The sequence below is a fragment of the Prionailurus bengalensis genome, chromosome D4, assembly GCF_016509475.1.
Source record: "Prionailurus bengalensis isolate Pbe53 chromosome D4, Fcat_Pben_1.1_paternal_pri, whole genome shotgun sequence".
NCBI lineage: Eukaryota > Metazoa > Chordata > Mammalia > Carnivora > Felidae > Prionailurus > Prionailurus bengalensis.
Window position 1 is genome coordinate 23189270 of NC_057359.1, and position 18667 is coordinate 23207936.

Consider the following 18667-nt stretch of genomic DNA (forward strand, 5'->3'; position numbering starts at 1 on the left):
TACACCAAAGTGACAGTAATTTAGAGGTGCATTAGTTATGAATTGCTGTGTAATGGATATCCCAAAATTTAGTGGCTTAAAAACACGTATTTATCATCTGACAATTTTTGTGGGTCAGAATCTCAGGCTAGGCCTATCTGGATTTTCTGCTTCAGGGTCTCTCAGAAGGCTGTCATTAAGGTGTCAGCTGAGGCTAGGTTTTCATGTGAAGGCGTGCCTGGGGAAGGACCCACTTCTGTATTCACTTACAGTTGTTGGCAGGATGCATGCCTCAAAGCCTGTTGGCCTGAGGTCCTCAATACCCTGTTGGCCCTGGGTGGGAGTTCGCTGGTTCCTGGTCACGTGGGTTTCTCTGACACAGCAACTTCCTTCATCAAAACTAGGAGAGAGTTTGCAAACAAGACAGAAGTTATAATCTTTTATAAACTAATAATGGAAGTGGCATCCCATTACCTTTCCTTTATTCTGTTGGAGACAAATCACTAAGGTCAACCAGTGCTCAAGGGGAGGGGTAATTACACACAATTGTAAACTTCAGGAGGTGGGGTTCATTGCAATCTTAGGAGTCTTCCTAAGGCAAGGGTTCCTTCTTGGACACCCTACTCAGTTCACTGAAGCAAAAGGGGCCAAAGGTGCCAACTGGATCCTTCTCCTCATCCATATCCATGTCCTCAAGGTCAAAGCTGTTTAATGGCTACGTGGAATGGCAGCTGGTAACAAAACATCCAACACATTGGAGCATCCAAAGAAGGAAGAACAGGTGATACAGAGGTAAAGTTGGTGTGGGGTCATCCTGAAAGGTAAAGTAAAATGAACACTTGCAAGCACCTGACTCCCCAGCATTCAGACTTAAGAGGGGAAGAAAGCTTAGGTGCAGTATGGCTCATCCTATCTCTACCACTTTCTCCACTTTGCCCTAGCTCCCAGGCCTTTGGGCTAAGAAGTAACCTTCAGCTTCTGTAGATATAGACAAACTGAGAGAGGAAGCAAACCCTACAGGCTGCAAGATTCAATTCCTGTTATTAATATATTTAGTATAGCACATCTCTGAGTTCAATTTGATTCTTCAACCTAGCACATCAGAGAAAATGAGTCGCCCAATTGATGGAAAGCTAGCACTGGGATCTTAGAACATCTTGGGATGTAACTCCCATCTTGGGATATCTTCCATGTACCTATGGCTTGAGGACTTCTAACCAAGGGAGATGTGGTGGTTTAAAGGGGTTGAGTTAATGGCCTGGGGTCACATGACAAGTCACACCTAGTGTCCATTGCCTCCATTCTGAGAAAATATTGAATGAGTTAACGAGACAGAATTTGCATACTCAGAATATCCAGGACGTCATCTGTCTAAATGATATGGTAGTACCATCCATGAGTGATCTTATACTTTTGTTCGGCTTCTAGGATTAGTGTCCCTTCTTCAGATTCTTGTTCCTATAGGAAAGCAGTACTGTCATAAAAAGCAAGAAATTGTATTTCCTGAAAAATGACTGGACAGATGATCAATTTTTCCAGGAAAAGATGTGCTTTGTGCCTACTCTCAAGTATCGCTGTGTTATGAGAAGCCGGGGGAGTATCATTTACATGATATAGTGTTGCGCCTCGAGAATTTTCACTGACTTATAATGCAGTGGGAATGGGCTAACTGAATCTTTACAACCTTAAATCTAACTCCAAACCTAATGTCAGGGTTGCCAAAATGCATGAATTGATTGGTACGTTGATACAGATTGGGCATGGGGACCCCAGATCCCAGCTTCAGGCACTGGGATCTTTTCTGCTGTCAGGTGCCGCCTAAGGCAATCAAGTTCATAGAGGCAGCCTTCAGAGGGATTAACATTGAGAACCGTGTCCCAATCAGCAGTCGCAGTGAAGGAGCTCAGGCCTCGAGAAGGGGCTCTTCTCTTGAGGCTTTTCCCCTAGGACTTCCATTGGCCCTGGATCAGAGACTAAATCAGGGTATTTTCCTGTGTCCCAAGGGCACATACGGTCTTCATTAGGCAGGCGAAGTGGCGGGTTCAGAGACTTGTGGAGGCTGCCTCCTTCTCTCCCAAGCGACTCAAGGTCTGTTCCTTCCTTCATAGGTGGGGTTGGGGAGCAGGGAAAGAACCGATTATTACAGAAGTGTATCAGTGGGGGTGCCCGGGCTGTTGAGTTGCTTGAGCATCTGACTTCAGCTCAGGTCATGATCTCATGGTTCGTGAGTTTGAGCCCCGCGTCGGGCTCTGTGTGGACAGCTCAGAGCCTGGAGCCTGCTTAGGATTCTGTGTCTACCTTTCTCTCTGCCCTTCCCTGCTTGGGCTCAGTCTCCTTCTCTCTCACAAATAAATGAACATGAAATAAAAATTAAGTGAAGCAGTGCTTCCTCCTGGGGTGGAGGCTGGGCTGGCAATGACAAGAGTGGGTCATTTTCCTCTGTAGGGATTCTTTCCAAGTTTGGGTAACCTTCATTTGAGGCAGGATAATTTACCAAACTATTGAATGCTTCCTCTCTATTCCCTGTCAGAGGTGACTCCAAAAGGAATAAAAAGTTAACATCCCCTGTAGTGTTACTGGAAGCTCTGGGCTTCTCCTCTCAGGGGTCACAAATGGCCTTCATGTTTTCTGACCCCAAAGAGAAGTTGCGAGGCACGTATCGCACAGTCCTCTCAAGACTCTCAAAAGTGAGATGAAAATCTGGCCAAGTGTCCTCCGGAGAGAGGAGAGACGGGATGACAGAAGTGCTAGGCTGAAAGGAGAGTTGCTTAAGGTACCAGTGGTCCAGCAACTTGATCATAATGATGTAAAGATGTGTTCCTTACGTAGATGGTTCTGTGAGGAAGTTCTCTAGGAGACAAGACAATTCTTTCAAAGGATGAAATGATGTTTGCTGAGACGATGAATCATCAAGCCCCATTATTTGGGAGCTGCCACAAAACACCACATTGCCCGTGCTCGGAATAGAGGCTATACAACCAGTGGCCTTTCAATGGGCCAAATGAGCTTGGACAATGACCATCCCAGTAGCAACTATGGTGGGCTTAATCACAGAGGCTCTTTGGTATATACTTACTTGCCTGATAGCGAATATTTGCTTGATAGCAAAATCCTCCCCCACCAACCCCACTGACAGTCATGACTAATATAGGATGCCTTCCTTTGACATGGGGGCTTTGAACAAGATTTAATTTAATTCCGAAAAATTAGGCAATGCTTATTGCACTTCGATTTTGCAAAACATGCTTTTATGTGTAGCTTCCCATTTAATATTTACGATCCTTCAAAGTGGGTTTCTTAATCCCCTCTTGTAGAAGGGCAATCTGGAGGACAGAGAAGGTAATATACACTTAGTGTGCTAGCATGGGAAGAGGGAGCTAGGATGGAGAGTGCCCTTGCACTGTGAGGAATTATTTGGCTGTCAATGACAGCAAAAACAATGGGACTGACTTAAGAAAGAGAATCTGTTGACTCGGGTACCTGAGAAAATCTAGCAGTAAGGCTGGCGTCAGGCAGGAGGGTTCAAGTTGGGGCTCAGTTGATGCCATCAAGGTTCAGTTTGTATCCGTTTCTTGGCACTAGATTCTGGACTGACTTTCTGTCATTTTGTACCTTTACGTGTACTTTTCAAGCACTAAGTAGAGCTGAAAATGGGTTGCCTCTCTCATAGTCCCTGCAAAATCCCATTGCGCCTTACTGTCTCCAGCTGGGTCACATGCCGTCCCCGACCAGTCACTGCTGCCAAAAAGCATAAAACCATCTTTTGGCCAAGCCTTGAGTTAGACACCCATCTTAAAATAAGACTGTCTGGGAAAGACAACTCCATCTTTACATGGACTGAGACTGAGAATGGGGTTAATTCCCTGGGGGTCAACAGAGGGACTATTTCCAGAAGGTGAGTGAATGCCGGGTGCCAAAACAAAACCAGATCGGCTACCTCCCTCTCTCTCACTGCCCCAGTTCTGCCTTCTTGTCCAGAGTTATGCCACTGACTAATGCTTGGGAGTTGCAGGAAATGCTGATTCTGCACAGACCCTGGGACAGGCCAGAAGTGGGATGGGGCCCAGGACAGGAACTTGAGGTGGCAGCAATCAGTCAGAGGCCCCAACATCCATGTGGACAGACCATCCCATAATCTGTCCTCTCACTGTCTACCCCTTCTCATCCTAGAGCCCTTTACCTGCATTCCAGTCTAGTTGTGGCCGAAGCCCAGAACTTATCACCGGGAACACTTCTGCCACCTGAAAAAGCAGTCTGACATTCCACCCGGTTTTAGTCTTTCAGTTTATGCCCTCAGTATGCCAATTCTTCAACCTATTCAGCAGGAACTACAAGCCACTTTATACGTCTCCCTGGGCATCTGACAGCGTTTTTCTTCATTTCTTCCCTCTCCAAGGAAAACTTCGTGGTCCACCACTTAATCCCAAACCTAAAGAGCTCCACTCTCAACAGCCTTCCCCACTTGCCTTTCATCTGTCACCCTTGCCAAAGTCGGTTCTGTCCTTTTTAGACCGTCTTCCGATAAGGGGCTGACCCTCTTGGATAAAATCGCACAAGAAAGTAACTGATGCCACCATAAATGTTCCATACCAATGGGCAGCGCCAACACTGCCTGAAGACCATTCATTCCCTCGGTGTTTACTGTGTACTGGGCTTCCTTCTAAGCATTGGGGGCACACGGGGAAGGAAACAAAGCTCCCTGTCTTCGGGGAGCTTCTAGGACGGTTCCTCAGTCAATTCTCTTGCCTAAGCGCTTCAAAACGGTTTCACTCGCCTACAATTTCTCCACAATCCCCACTCGTCCAGCATGTGTGCTGGATCACCACGGGGAAATGAGAAGTCACCGGATCTTTTCATCGCTAGCAGATACCAAAGAGTAAGGAAACCAAAACGTGAATCCCCATCCCTTCTTTCCTCTTTCCTTCCTATTATACTGTGAAGGGTTCCCCGGGGATCTGTCCCCGCTTCCCAATTTACAACACTTTTCCCACTGTGCTGGAATATTTGGCTTAGTCATCTGCTTTTCCAGAGGACCGAACCATGCGTACCTCACCACAGTCTGGCTGGCAGACGCAAAGGAGCTCGAAAACCTCTGGCGGGAAGTAGGAGCAAAGGGAGGCTTTTCCCAGGGGAGGTCGGTCTGGCCTTGGGCCACGTGCAGAGGCCAGTCACACCCCGGGGCGGCTCCGCCCCCAAAGCGAGCTGCACCCAGAGCGGGGCCACGTCCTGTTAAGGACACGCCCAGGGGCGTGGCGACGTCCAGGGGAGCCACGCAGCGGGCGAGTAGGGCCCAGGGAGTCACACGCAGGGGCGGCTCCGCGCCCAAAGGGAGCCGCACCAAGGGCGGGGTCACGCCCTGTTGGGGACACGCACAGAGGCGTGGCGACGTTCAGGGCTGGCCATATCAGGGGCGAACGGTCCCGGGAGCCACCCCAGGAGCGGCCCCCAGAGGTTGTGGTGTTTGCCCTGGCGATGGCGGCCATGTTGGGCAGTCTAACGGTTAGCCCTCTCACCTCAGACTTCTGGAATCTGTGTCCATCACTTCTGGAAGACGAGAGTTTTATTTGCCTCAAAGATAGATTTTGACGAAGGTTTCTGGATGCTGGAATGACCTTGTCTCCTGCGCTGACAGAGGGATCCTTCCCAAAGTCTGCCATTTCCATCCCTGCGGTCGCTCCTTCAGGCCGCGCAACCCCTGACTCCCTCCCACAGGAGGCTGCTGCCTGGGAAAACGTGCTGACGCCCGGGGGTGGGGCTGCGCCTGGGCCGCGGGGCCCCTGTTGCCGAGGTCACTGGAGGGCGCTTGCGCGGGCGAACCTAGTGTGGAATATAGCGGCGATGTTGGCTGATGTTAAGACGTCACTTTACACCAGCTGCCTGGTCTTGCCCAAGAAGCCTTTCTCAGACGTCATCTCTAGGTGCAGAGATAAAATATCTCATAGGGGTGGTCCTGAGGCCTGGAATGATCAAATGAAGTTTTGAGAAGTGTTAGGGGCCGATGTTACTGCACGGGTTGGGGGTGCAGATGGTGACCACGTGGGCCTTGCAGCCCCTAGACGCCAGTGCCTTGGAAATGCCTGCACCAGTCAGGAGAGTGAGGCTTCAAGATGCAAGTTCGTACACTAAATTAGGAATCCTCATTTCTGATTCCCTGCGAAACCGGTAACTGGTAGGATGCTCACAGTCTGCTAGTTGTTTCCAAAGGAGCCACAAGAGCTTTAATTGCTCTTTGGATCTAGCTGTGAGTCTAGTAGGAATGGTTCGGGGGGGGATCCCCAGGTATAAACCAATTGAGGCCTTCTGGACGGAGAGGAAGAGGCAGAACCATTTGTCCCACCTTTCAGGATCCCGGATAGCAGGAGGTGAGTCTCAACAGCAGGCGGATTACAAGTTTTTTATTAAGCAGAAACTCTCACGTAATTGCCTTAAATTGCAGGTGTTGATATATTTATTCCTCTCTGTGTCCGGTTCTGTGTTAAGCGTCACCATGTTTATCGTAGTAGGAGGTGGAAGAGAATCGTATTTGTGACTATTTCCCCTACTAGAAAGTGCACTATTAGTGTATTTGAAAGATGTGGAAAATTGGAGGAGAATTCTCATAGAGTCCCACCTTCAGGACAATTACCATTAGCTTTTTCATGCATCTTTTTAGAGGATGCATGCTATTCCTACTTTCAACATTTCTTAGGTAATGTGAACTTAAAGGAAAAACAGTATCTTAGACATTTTTGTGCTATTATATGCTTTCATAACATTTTTATGATAATCTAATATGTAGTAGAGTAGTATATTCACTTTTTGTTGACATTTGGGTGGAGTCTGAATTTTTTGAATTTTAATATTTTGTTTAGTACGTTTGGTCATAATTGTACTTGATTATAAACCGTCCTGTTCTAAACAGAACAAAGATTTTCCTAAATGTCTGATTAACCCAGGATTCTGTTCCCAGGAACAAATGCTTTTCTCTTTCTCCATGCTCCTAGATGAATTATCCACTCAGGTGTTTACGTGTTTCAGCCCTGGATTCTCCTCTGAGATTCTTTTTCTTTTTTAATATGAAATTTATTGTCAAATTGGTTTCCATACAACACCCAGTGCTCATCCCAACAGGTGCCCTCCTCAATACCTCTGAGTTTCAAGGCAACGAAACCACCTGCTTGCTAATGCGTCCTCAGTGTAAGATCTTCCAAACTTAACCTGTAGTCTTCCTTTATCGCTAATCTTCCCTTCCCCAGTCTCAGTAGCACCTGAACACCCAATCAAGAAACCCAATCAAGAAACACAAGAGCCATTTTACATTCCTCCCTCTTCTTTTTTCCTGTAGCTAGTCAGCTAGTACATGGAGGAACTGAAAAATATGTTGTGCAGAGAAATCCTAGAGCTCTCACAATATACTGTATTTCCCACAAATAGAAGGTAAGACCCTTCAGGTCCTGAGCTATGTTTTATAATTAAATTTTTAATTATATTAGTAATGTATGTTTACATCCCCTGAGTCAAAATTAAAACATTCTTATTAAAGTTAAATACCGCCTTCCAAGACAAAATCCAGCATCTCATTCCATATCAATTAATTAATTAATTAATTTCCTTGGTATTTATATCAATATAGATGATCGGTTTCCTACTTGATTTAATTCAGTATGCTACTGTCAATATTTTGATGCCCAAATTTTCACGTTTAACTCATTACTTCAGCCTGACATCTGTGTTATTTTGATATCCCAATCACTTTCTATTTTCTGACACAAAGAGGTCTTTTAGACTCATTGTATGCTTTCCCCTGCATGATCCTGGGTTCAGCCATTTTTCCAGGTAGCCCTGTTTTCTTATTGGAGAATGGTACTGGGAAGCCGAGGTAATTATGGTAGAAGTATTCATTATTATTAGGATGTTGCTGCTTGCAGGTTCTTTCAGTAAATAGGGCTAGGAAATATGTATATGTAAAATCACACACGCACACACACACACACTCACACATTTAAATATTAGTTTATTTCTCTCTATATCTATATATGTTGAGATTCACGTGTTTACACCAATACCTCCATTTCCTATGTACTACCAGAGGGTTCTTTCTAGTTTTCTACCTTTCCAAGTTTTTATCTTCTTTGTCTAACAATGAGAAATCTGGTTGCATTAATTTTTTAATATATGTACTTGTTCAATCCGTCATCCTGTATGGAAGCAATTTCTCATCACCACCACTGTCTCCTCCAAGTATGGTTATCCTCTTTTACTGCTTAAATATTAACGTGTGTGGCAGCTGTGTCATGTAGACACCAATACGCACCAGGCAACTCTTCTATGCGAAGCCCCTCTGCATACTGCTTGGGTTCTGACTCAGCTCTGGGACACTGCTGACACCTCTCTAACTGCCCTCTTCTAGCCCTTTTGGTATGGATGCCGATTTTGCTTGGTTCACCTATTGGCTCCAAGAGGGGGGAATACTAAGAGCAATACTGTATCTTGCCCCACCCACCTTTCTTGAGACATAATTGATATGCAAAAAAGTGCATGTATTTAAAAGTGTACACCTTGGTGAGTTTTGAAACTGTCTTTATTTTTTAATGTTTATTTAATTTTTTTTGAGAGAGAGAGAGAGAGAGAGAGAGCGAGCAAGGGGAGGGGTAGGGAGCCAGGGAGATAGAGAATCTGAAGTAGGCTCCAGGCTTTGAGCTGTTAGCACAGAGCCTTTATGCGGGGCTCAAATTCACAAACTATGAGATCATGACCTGGACCCAAGTGGGATGCTTAACCAACTGAGCCACCCAAGAGCTCTACAACTTGATGAGTTTTGATAGTGAAATCATAATCAAGCTAACAAACATAGTCATATCTTCCCATTCATTTTGAGCTTTTAAAATCAAAGTTTTTATTTTGAGACAAAAGCAGATTCACATACAGTTGTAAGAAATAGAGCTTGCTTCAGATTCTGTCTCCCTCTCGCTCTGTCCCTTCCCTCCTTATGCTCTTTCTCTCTCTCTCAAAAATAAATGAACGCTAACAAAAATTAAAATAAAAAAGATATAGAGCTTATGTATACTTTTTCCAGCTGTCTCAATCATAATATCTTACAAAACTATAGCATACAGTCAAGGTACAGAATACTCCTATCACTGCAGGTATTCTGCCTGTTGTCATTGTATAGCCATGCTTCCCTCCTGCCCCTACTCTCCTGCATGTGTTTTTCCATTTTTATAGTTAAGCAGTTTAAGTAGTATTTTATATATATGGAATCATATTCTATGTAACTTGCTGGAATTTGCCGTTTTTACTCAGCTTAGTTCTCTGGAGATTCATCTAGGCTGTTGTGTGTTTCAGTTCACTTTTTTTTTTAATTGCTGTATAGTATTCCATAGCTTGGATGTTCTACAGTGTTTTTAACCATTGGCTGAACAACAGGTGGGGTTTTCCAGTTGTGAATAAAAATACTGTGAACATTTGTGTACAGGTTTTTGTGTGAACATAAGTTTTCATTTTTCTAGGATGATCACCAAATTGCATGTTTAGTTTTTTAAGATACGGAAACTGTGGTTGTTTCTTTTATATTTTCCATCAACAGCATGATGATCTAGTTTGTCATCATCCTTGCCAGCATTGGTGTTGTCAGTATTTAAAAAAAAAATTTCTTTAGCCGTTCCAATAAGTGTGTAGTGATATATCATTGTGGTTAGAATTGTACTTCCTGAATGACAAATGATATTAAACATTTTTCTTTGACTTCTTTGCCATCTGTCTTTTGGTGAAAAATGCCTCTTCATGTCTTTCATCCATGTTATAATTGGATTATTTGCCTTTTTTTTTTTTTATTTTTACCAGTGAGTTGCCAGAGTTCTTTACATATTGTTGATACTAACCTTATGTTGGACATGTAGTTTGCAAGTAGTATTTCCTCCCAATCCATAGCTTGTCTTTTCATCCTATTACCAGTGTTTTGCAGAGCAATAGTTTTAACGTTTGATGAAGATCAGTTGGTAAACTTTTCCTTTTATGGGTCATTTTTTTGGTGTCACATCTAAGAACTCTGTGCCTTGCTTTAGATCTTGAAGAGTTTCTCTTATTTTTTAAAAAATTTTATGGTATTATGTTTTACATTCAAGTCTGTGATCCATTTTGAGTTAATTTTTTAAAAGGCTTCTTTATTTTGAGTGAGAGACTGGGAGCACCTGAGCCAGGGAGGGGCAGAGAGAGAGAGAGAGAGAGAGAGAGAGAGAGAGAGAAAGAGAAAGAGAATCTCAAGCAGTCAGCTGTGCTGTCAGCGCAGAGCCAGAGGCAGAGCTCTGTCTCACAAACAGGAAGATCATGACTGAGCTGAAATTAAGAGTTGGATGCTTAACCAACTGAGTCACCCAGGCACCCTGAATTAATTTTTACATGAGGTATGAGACCTAGGCTGAAGTTTATTTGTTTGGCGTATGGATGTCCACTTGCTCCAGCATTATTTATTGAAAAGCTAGCTTTACTTCATTGAATTGTTTTTGTACTTTGTCAAAAATTCATTGAACATATTTGTATGGTTCTATTTCTTGGTTCTCTATTCAGTTTCAGTGATGTATGTATCTATCTGTGATAATTATACACATAGTCTTGATTATTGTAGCTGTAATAGGCTAAGTTTTAAAATTGGATAGACTGATTCTTTCTGCTTTATTCATCTTTTTCAAAATTGTGTTAGTTATTCCAGTTCCATTGCCTTTCATTATAAATTGTAGAAAATTGTGTCTATAAAAAAAATCTGCTGGGATTTTGATAGCAATTGTGTTGAATGTATATGTCAGTTGAGGGAGAATTCACATCTTTACTATGTTGAATCTTCCAACCTATGAACATAGTATAGCTATTCATTTATGTTTTCTTGAATTTCTTTCATAAATATTGTGTAGCTCTCAACATCTAAGTTTTTAACATGTTTTGTACACATAAATATTTTTTTAGTGATTATAAATGATAGTGCATTTTAAGCTTTTGTGTCTGTGTTCTCATTGATAACATATACAAATAGAATAGATTTTGTATGTTTATTTTATATTCTTTTACCTTGCTGACCTCACATATCAATTCATAGAGATGTTTTTGTAGATTCCTTTAGATTTTTTATGTAGAGAATTATATCATCTACAAATAGAGGCAGTTTTATTTCCACCTTTCTGATCTCTGTGCCTTATTTGCACTGGCCAGAGCTTTGAACACTGCGTTTATTAGTAAGAGTGGTGAGAGCAGACAGACTTGCCTTGTTTCCGATCTTAGGGTGGTAACATTCAGTTTTTCACCATAAAAGTCATGTTAACTGTAGGTTTTTTGTAGTAGCTCTTTGTCAAGTTGAAGAACTTCCCTCTTTTGCTATTTGCCTGAGAGTTTTTAATCATGAATGGGTGTTGAATTTCATCAAGTGTTTTCTGTATTAATAGATGTGATCCTGTGATTAGTCTTCTTTAGTCTGTTAAATAAGGTGGATTATTCTGATTGATTTTCTAATACTGAACCAGCTTTGAATTCCTGGAATAAATGCTACTTAGTTATGTGTATAATTCCCTTTATGTAGATGTTGAATTCTCTTTGCTAATATTTTGTGAGGGATATTTACATGTGTATTCATGAATGATATTGGTCTGTAGTTTCCTTATTTTTGTACTGACTTTTTCTCATTTCTGTATCGGGGTTGTATTTCATAAAATGAATTGGAACATGTTTCGTCCTCCTCTATTTTCTGGAAGTGATTTTGTGGAAGAAATTTTGTAGAATTGGTGGTATTTCTTCTTTAAACACTTGGTTGAATTTTCCAGTGCAACCATAGGACTCTGGAGATTTTCTTTTTTGGGAGTTTTTAAATTATAAATTTATTTCCTTTACAGTTACAGAGCTATTCAAATTATCTATTTCATATTTGTGTGTTCAGATAGTTTGTATTTCTTAAGAAACATCCATACTGGTTTTTTTTTTTTTGTCTGTTTGGTCACTTACTGAGAGAGGGCTATTGAAATATTTGACTGTAATTGTGGATTTGTCTGTTTCTCCACTAAATGCTATTTTTCCTTCTTGTATTTTGAAACTCTGTTATTAGGGATATCAATGTTTAGGATTCTTGGTTGATTGATTTGACCACTTTTTTATTATAAAATGACCCTCATTCTCTCATGTAATATTCTTTTCTCTGTAATTTAGTTTGTCTGATATAATGTAAGTACGTCAGTTTTCTTTTTTCTTTCAATTACATTTAACATATCTTCATGTTTGCTGATTCTTTCTTCAGCCTGCAGAAATCTGATGTTAAGTTCCTGTAGTGAATTTTCCATTTTTTAAAAATGTATTCCAGCTTCAATATTTATATTTGGTGCCTTTTTATAAGTTCTGTCTGTTTTTTGATATTCTCTTTTGGTTGAAATGTCAATTTCCTGATTTCCTTTAGTTCTTTGTCCATGGTTTCCTTTAGCTCTTTGAGTATTTTTAAGATAGTTTTTGTCTAGCAAGTCTAATGACTATACTTCTTAGGATGAGTTTCTGATAAGTTCTTTTTTCTATTGTGAATGGAGCATACTTTTTTATGTCTTTGCATTCCTCGTAGTTTATTGTTGAAAACTGGGCATTTTGAGTTTTAGGATGTTGTAACTCTGGAGATCATATTCCTACCCACCCCCAGGATTAGTTGTTGCTGACTGTAGGCTGTTGTTTGTTTAGTGACTTTTTGAAACTAGTTTAAAAAGAGTTTATTTAGATATAATTCATGTACCACATAGTTAACCAATTTAAAGTTTATAATTCAATGATTTTTTAATATATTCATAGATATGTGCAGTCATTACGCAGTCAATTTTGGTCGACACTATTTTGTTTTGTGTTTTTTAAATTTTTATTTAAATTCCAGTTAACATACAGTATGATATTATTTTTAGGTGTTCAGTATAGTGATTCAACACTCCATTTTGGTCTATACCATTTTTATAAAGACTATTTTTTGTTGTGTGTGGTTTTGAAGCCCCTGTTTCTTCAGCTTAGTGCTTAATTAGTTGCTTGTTAGAGACTTTCTTACATGATTGGAGAAAAGAAAAAGAAAAGAAAGAGAAGACTCCAGGTCTTTGCAGATTGGCTCTGTGCTGGAGCACTCACTTCTTGTTTTTGTTGAGCCTAAAGATTAGCTACAGGTGAAACCCTATTTTCTTCCCAGGTCTTTTCAGTACATATATTCTGCTGTGTACAGGTGTGTGGATTTCTCTGGTGTATGGAAGAGCTTTTCAAAGCTTCCCGGAGTCCTGTCATCTACCATTTTGCATCACTTTCCTCATGGTTTATCTTTTTCTTTCTTTTTGAAAATTTAGACAGTTTGTTTCTTTATATTTAAAGTGGGTTTCTTATAGGTAGTTGTAGTTGGGTCTTGCTTTTTAATCCATTTTGACAGTTTGTATCTTTTAATGAATGTTTAAACTATGTGGTAGGTAGAATAATGGCCCCTTATAGATGTTCATGTCCTCATCCTTGGAACCTGTGAATATGGTACCTTACATAGTATAAGGTAATTAAGTTTTCAGATGGAATTTAGGTTGTTTACCGGCTGTCCTTAAAATGGGGAGATCTTGGAATAACATGTGGACTAGTGTAATCATGTGAGCCCTTAATATCTGAGAACTTTTCCCAGCAGAAATCAGAGATTTGAAGACAGAAGGAGAGGCGGGAGAAATTCAAAATGTGAGAGAATCTTTGATCTTCTGTTGGTTTTGAAGATGGAGGAAGGCAACAATGAGCTCAGACAGTTACTAGGAGTTATAACAGCCCTCAGCTGATAGAAAGTGAAAGACTTCATGTCTAAAAATTGGAAGGGTCTTAATTCTGCCAACAACTTGAATGAGCAAGGAAATAGATTCAGAGAGTCTCTATGAAGGAGTACATCTAGTAGATATCTTGGCTGTAGTTAGATGAGGCCTGTACCAGAGTTTCATTGTTGAGAACTGTAAGATAATTAATTTGTGTTGTTTCAAGACAGTAAGTTTGTGGTAATTTGTTATGGTAGCAGTGGAAAACTAATACAGCCTGTTTACACTTAATGTGATTATTGATTTACTTGGGTTTAAATATACTTTCTTGTTATTCATTGGCTCTTTGTCCAGTGTCTCTTTGTCCCTTGTATTATTTGGAATTCTTTTGAACTTTTCACTCCTCATTTGGATTGAATGCTTTTTATATCATTTTCTTCCTATTTTGGGGCATATTAGCTCTGTGTTTTTTTAGTGGTTAGATTTAGTCTGGAAAAGTTCCTCAGTTGATACTTTATTTTTGTGAGTCTGAGTTCTGTGGAAATACTAAGGCTAAGAACAGGGTGAGGAAAACAAATAATTTGTTAAGTGATGACTATATGGCTAACATTATACTAAATGATATCAAATACAAAAAAAAAGTTAACATTTCTATGAACAGGTACCTACAGACAGGGCACATGTAGGAGGCAATTAATAAACAAGACATGCTTTGTATAGGTTTGGCATCATGCAAAAGTTGTGGTTATGGGCCCCTTGAAAATCTATTAAAAAAGTAATACATGGTCACACAAAATTTGTATGAAATTTGGGGGGTGCAACCAAAAACCCTAAAATAGAGAACAGGATGAAAATTTTAGGTCATCATTTCTTCATTATTTATTCAGAGAAGTCTTACCTAAGGACATTTATTACTTTCCTGTTCTTTCATAGCACCATTTATCTCACCTTAGATGTTCATGGTCATAAAAAAAATTGTTTTTTAATGTTTATTTCTGAGACAGAGACAGAGCATGAGTGGGGGAGGGGCAGAGAGAGACGGAGACACAATCAGAAGCAGGCTCCAGGCTCTGAGCTGTCAGCACAGATCCCGACGCAGGGCTTGAACCCACAAACCGTGAGATTATGACCTGAGCTGAAGTCGGTTGCTCAACTGACTGAGCCACCCAGGCACCCCTAGATGTTCATGGTTATAAATCAGCATTTATTTGTGTGATTATTTGCTGAACATCTGTATCTTTAACTTGAATGTAAGCTCCATGGAGTCAGAAATACCCTTACTCATTGTTTCATTCTTCATGATGAGCACAGTCCCTGGGGCCTAATAATCACATAAATATCTACTGAATAAGTCAACAAATGAATGAGGATATGACATTAAATATAGAAGTTGGAGAATACACCTAGAGTTTTGTGTGCTAGAATTGTCAAAGCAGCACCAGTTCAAACCACATTTGTTGAACACTTATCATAGGTAGGGCCTTGGGCTATGCATGGGGTGGGAGTGATATCTAGAGCTTCTTTGTGAAAGGTAGGAAGTTTTGATACTCACAGAGGTCACTTGGGAAATAGCAGGCTTAAAGAGTTCTGTGGGTGAGTACAGTGGATGAGAAAACTAGCACCCCAGGTAGATAATGAATGGTTGCAGAAAACTTGGTGGGACCAAGTTCTGAACTGTTTTGACCAAGATTTCAGACAGGTTGGATTCTTCATAAGCAGACCTTGTGATGAGGTTTTGTGTGCAAGTGATTTCTTTCTTTTTCTTTTTTCTTTTTAATGTTTATTTTTGGGAGAGACAGAGACAGAGAGACAGAGGGTGAGTGGGGGAGGGACAGAGAGAGGGAAACATAGAATCCAAAGCAGGCTCTAGGCTCCAAGCCAGATGAGGGGCTCAAATCAAGGGAACACAAGATCATGACATGAGTTGAAATCAGATGCTTAATGAACTGAGCCACCCAGGCACCCCGCAAGTGATTTCTTAAGGAAGTGCTCTCAGATGAAATGAGTTAAGGGAATGAAAGGAAGGAGAAGAAGCCAAGCAAAGGTATGTGTGTTTTTAGGTAAAGTCCCTGTCTCACTCTGGTCCTGCAAGGGAGTTCAAAGGGTAAATTATACCCAGAATATGCCTGGATCCATAGACATTTATACTCCCACATTATGTAGGCATTGATTAAGGGCTACCCCAAGGGATATAAACCCCCAGACCCTTTCTGTTTTCTCTGCAGGAGTAAGGAGGTAGTAGCTCTAGTACACAAGGGGAGTCATCAGAGAGTAGCATATGCTGATGGCAATTAGAAACAACTCACTCTGGGGTACCTGGGTGACTTGGGCAGTGAAGCATCCAGTTTTTGATTTTGGCTCAGGTCATGATATCACCAGTTCTTGAGTCTGAACTCTGCTTCTGGCTCCTCCCGCTGACAGTGCAGAGCCTGCTTGGGATTCTCTCCACCCCTCCGGCACATGCTGTCTCTCTCTCAAAATAAATAAATTAACGTAAAGAAAAAGAAACAAATGACACTGAAGCCATGGGATGGGCACAGCGAAAGGGCAAAGGAACAGGAAGGAATCTGAGCATATTACCTGCAGTGTCTGCTACAGTTTTAGTTTGACTTAATAGGCGGTAGAGATTCGTTGCAGTGGTTCCCAGACATGGATGTCCATTAGAAACAACTGAGAAACCTTTAAAGAAAATTTAATGACTGGGCTCCATCTCAGATGAATTAAATCAGAAACTTTTTAGGTAGAACTTGGGCATCAATGCTATTAAAAGCTCCTCCTCTGAGATTGAAGGATTGACTGGAGTATAGGCTCATGGGCAAGGGTGTGGCAGGATATAAGTACTATGTTAGAGAGATAATTGGGCAGGGTTTTAAAGGCGAGATGGAAGGGAGAGAAAAAAACCTGGAGACTGGAGTATTGGCAAAAGTTGATGATGTGGACTGCAATGGTGGCAGGAAAAATGGAGACAGAGGAACAAATTTGAGACATGTCTTAAGGAAAAAACCAGGAAATTTAGTAACTGATTGAATGTGAGGGCTTGAAGGGATAGAGGAGTCAAAGGTGGGTTGAATGGGAGTCTGGCTTTGAAGCAATGTTCATTGAAATATGGTGATGCTCAGATGGTATGGAAAATTGTATCAGTAAAGCCCTTTGACCTTTTCAGATAGAAAAGGGATGATAGTTATTATTAATGAGGAAGCTTGTGTTGGGGCCTAGATTATTCTTTGGTCACAACTTAGAAATTCCTCTCTTTCAGACTAAAAGTGATTGTTTAAATCGTTTGATCCGTAATATAATAAAACTAAAATATATCTTATGTGGCCTGGGAAATTTGTTCCCATGGAACTTGGAGCTTGGGTATTTGAAAGATGTTCATAATCCTCTATCATGCTGTGTTAGTATCAGTATTCTGGTTGATGGGATTGCCATTCATTAGTTCTGTTATTATTATTATTATTATTATTATTATTATTGCTAAATGTATGTTATAGCCATCTATGTTATCTTCTTAGTCATAAATGATAAGCCTGGACGGAACATGTATTACTAGATATATCGGTAACATAATTTTATGTGCTTTTTTTTAAATGTGGCAAGGTGTGTCTTATGTTTGTGGAATAATGGGAACAACTTTTCTCTTTTAACACAGTAATTATCCAAGCAATTGAAGTTTATGTATCTTGCCCTAATTGGTACTATTTCTTTATATGTACAAGGCAAAAAAATAGTTTGACCAACTTTGTGTGAGGTAAGTAGAAAATTCCATAGGGTTGATATACTGATGGACAGTGAGATTCTATTTCTGAAAATGTTAACTTGGGGATGGTAAGCTGAAAGGTATGATTGGTTTTTTGGTGGCTAAATGACTACCATGTGAAGATAGCTGCATGCAGAATGTAAGTAGGTAGAGTAATAGAATCATGAAGTGGAGAGAGAAAGATAGCCCTGATAATATTGTTTGAGCCCATTGATTTTCCTGTGTCAGACGTCGTATGTATTCTTGGCTTCCTGATTCAGTAAATCATTAAATTTCCTTTTTACTGAAACTAGTTTGAACTGGCCTTCACTATTTCAGCCAAAGAGTTTGTCAACAGCTGTTGTTTGGAACCAGTGTTTCTCCTGGAGAATCACAATGCTCCACATGTATTCATGAAATTTTGATCAAGACTGTTTATTTTTGCGTAGCCCTGATAATCAGTCAGAACTTCATTTCACATATATTTTAAATTTGTATTTATTAAAGAAGAAGCCTTATGAAAACATTTCATTAATGAGGCCCAAGTTTATCTCTTTGAATTATATTCTTTATCTAACTATATTTTTTTTGGTGCAAAAATAGAGAATAAGGGGGAAAACATAACGTCAAAAAGATTCTGGAAATATACTTCCTAAGTATTCTTTTTTTTTGAGCAAAGGAAATAACTAAATAAAAATTCAATGTTTGGGTATATAGACATGAAATTAGAAGCAACATTTTTTTGGATTAGAATTATGTGATACATAAATTTCCATATACAGAAAGTTGCCCATTTACAAATTAGTAAATAGGATTTAATTCAAATAGAGATTCTAAAGACATACATACGTTAAAAAATAACAATTCAAAATGCCATAAGAGAAAGTAATAAATAATTATTTTAGAGAATGGAGGAAGTATTCCATCTGGATATATTTCTTTACCCCTTAGTATTTTATGAAGCATTCTAAAATATAGCAGTGAACAAGACAGATATACTCTTGCTCTCATGGAGATTGTATTTTAGTTGTATACAGAGAAAACAAAAATTAGCCATAATCTTACTCTCTGAAAGAAAATGGTTGATATTTTAGTTTATTTTCAACATACGTGCGTAAATGGTGTGTGTATAGCACAATTGGAATTATGTTCTATACAGTCTTGGATTCTGCTTTTTTTTCCCCTTAGTTTTCTATCTTTTATC